The following is a 3,051-nucleotide window of genomic DNA, read 5'->3' on the forward strand; positions in this document are numbered from 1 at the left end:
CCTTGTACTTGGTCTTTTGGAAAGAACTTGGTTCTCTATTCTTTAGAACCTCTTTGAGCACTTCTCTCTTCTCCTTCTAGGCTTCAACTCATCTGCACCTTTTAAGAACACAATTGTCCTCTTGTATTTGAATCATAAATGAAATAATAAGTTTGGCCACCTCTTCTTTCACTCAGAAATTCTTACCAGCTTTCTTCATTACTGCTTCTTTTCTTTTTCTAAGATACCTTCTTTCGTTTACAACCTCAATTTGCAACCACAATTTTCAAACCAAATTAAAACAAACATATCATCTCACCTTCAATATCTTTGCGTCATGTTGTTCTACCATTCACCTGCACTTCGAATAGATTGTTCTTTGTTTCTTTGCATCTGCAAATCCTTCTACACTTTATCTCTGTGTGCCTACTATTTGTCAGATTTAAAATTTGATCTCCTCTTGCTTGTATACATACCTCCAAAACATAACTTTGTTCTAAATTTCACAAAGAATTTTTCACGCAGAATTTCCTTGCTCATCTCTGATACCAAAAATGACGTAGCAAAAGCCGCATCTACCCACATTATGCAAATAAAACTGCATCTCACACTATTCCAGGAATTTCAATATTCCTACTTACTAAAACCTTCTTAAACCAAGGTTTAATGCTGCTTCAATAAACTCTCTACAAAAGCGGTTGATTTAACTATCCAAAGTGTGGACCTTTATAAACCTTTGAGCGGACCCTTATAAATCCTTCATAATAATTGGTTAATTCTTATTAACCGCGCATATTAACCATATCATGGATTTTAGACTTTGGTTAAAACTCAACTTAACCCATAATACATTAATCCTGCTTATTTCTATTATAATTCTCATAAAATACAAATATTTCATAAACCATACTTAAACCTTACCTTTCCTCCATTCCACAAACCTTTGCACATATATTGATGCTCTCTTTAGCACATTAAATCTCCGTTGTTGATCTCATTCCTCAATTCGACGGTTATCGCGCAATAACTCGTGCCAACTCGCATGGTCAATCTCCACCATTTATTTCTCCTACCTCAATCCAACAGTGATCATGTAATCTCGCACGATTACATGCACAATACATACCATGTCGAGAGCGTGTGAGAAAAGTGGTTTTCTCATGCTACATGTCAACCCCTCATGTTAATTGCGTGAAATTATAGAATATAATTTACAGCTTTTAGGGTGCGCGAGATACTGCTGACCACTTGTGAAGACGCTCCATCCTTCTACTAACACATGGTTTTAATCTCCGCCATTCATCTTCCTTCAATATCATTCGTTGATCTCGCCGATCCAACGATCTCGTTCTTTGCTGTTTAATACTTTCTACGTTGTTGATCCTCTGTGTGTGACTTGACTATTCAATGAATTTTCTCCGGGCTCGACCATTCCATACCTTACATCGAAGACTTCAACCACAGAACCAAGTTGAAGCAAGGATTTATTATACCTTTCACTGATTTCGATCTTTGATTGTTCTTCCACTTGACTCCTTCATGAACATTGTTTTGCGTATTATTTAAATGATGTCACATCTGAACTTCAACTTTGATCCTTCAATCAGATTCAAACAATCAGACCACTATACTTCATTCTCCACCTCTGTGTTCTGCTTTAATTCTACCTGCATATATATACTATGCAAAAATTGCTCTAATTCACACACAATTTATAATTCCATTAATCAATACACACCACACAATTTAGGAATTCAATTCTCTGTCTTTATAAATAATTATTTACATAATGAATCTCTCTCTTTGACTTGATTTTCTAATCAGTGGCCTTTTTCCTTTCCTTCTCGTAGGCTTACAGTCAAACCATATCTAACTCTAAACTCTGATTCTCACTCTCTCACTAACTCACTAAATAACTAACTAACTCTCTCTATGAATTTTAGGCTTATATTTATACAAAAGGCTGTATAACCCATTTCAGTTTAGATCCTTAATCTTTTGAACTAAATTCTGAATATCCTCTAAGTCCACTTTTGACTCAGCTAATCCCAAGGATCCTCTCTAGTTCCACAAACCATGAAACCAATTCCTAATTTAAGATTTACAATTGATTTCCAAATCTCTCAATCCCTATGGAATCTTAACTAGCCTAAATCTCTCATGTTCTCCAACATTTGAGAACACTTACAATATGCCTTACGATATTTAATTAATTCCTATTTTAAATTAAAATCATTCAAAGACATTAAAATTACATTAATTTAATTATTTTGGGAACCAACTCCCTTAAAACACAATACCCCCTATGTCTTACTAAAATACAATGAAATTGTTGAGCTGAATGCTCTTGCATCACATACTCAGTAGTCTATACTGCTGATGTGGAAGGTGATTAGGCATGGTCAACAGTGGTCAATGGTGAATCATAGGTGGAAAAGTGGCATTGTTTGATTCAGTTGTATAGGTTGTGTGTCGGTGCATTATTATTGGTTTATTTTTTGACCAATGCAAGAATGCCACATGGAAATGGAAAGTCGGGAGGCTGCCACATGGCACCTCCCAACAACATAAACATAGTTCACTTCAACAAATGTTTTGCAGAATTCAGGGTCGAACCCACGAACTCGGGCACACAATACGTACGCCTTAATTGCCTTCACTATCAGGTTGTTCTTACCATGTATGATCTCTGTTTACATTTGAAGTTAAGCAATGTGGAGTTGGGCGGTTATTGGAGGGCTAGCACGCAAGCTAGCCCTCCCCCATGTGAATGCAAACATACAAACTACAATAGTTATGTTATCCCGTCGGCACTGGCAAAATGTTACCGTGACAGATAGAGTCTTAAGTCAAACCAACCTGCGATAGTAATGCGAACTCCGCATGTGAACAGGCCACCACAAACCCCTAACGGTTAACCACTCTCTGAATCCAACAATTAATGCAATGTTAACCATCACATGAGACAACCCCACCAAAACTCTTAGAAGTTAAGTTTTTGGTTTGCGCTAATCTGGTTTTAAAAATTAATTAACTGTAGTTTAACATTAATTAAATGCATTTTAATCTGGT

Source organism: Pinus tabuliformis, chromosome X (genome assembly GCF_031772625.1).
Source record: "Pinus tabuliformis cultivar Carrire ecotype Pingquan chromosome X, CPIR1, whole genome shotgun sequence".
Taxonomy (NCBI): Eukaryota; Viridiplantae; Streptophyta; class Pinopsida; order Pinales; family Pinaceae; genus Pinus; species Pinus tabuliformis.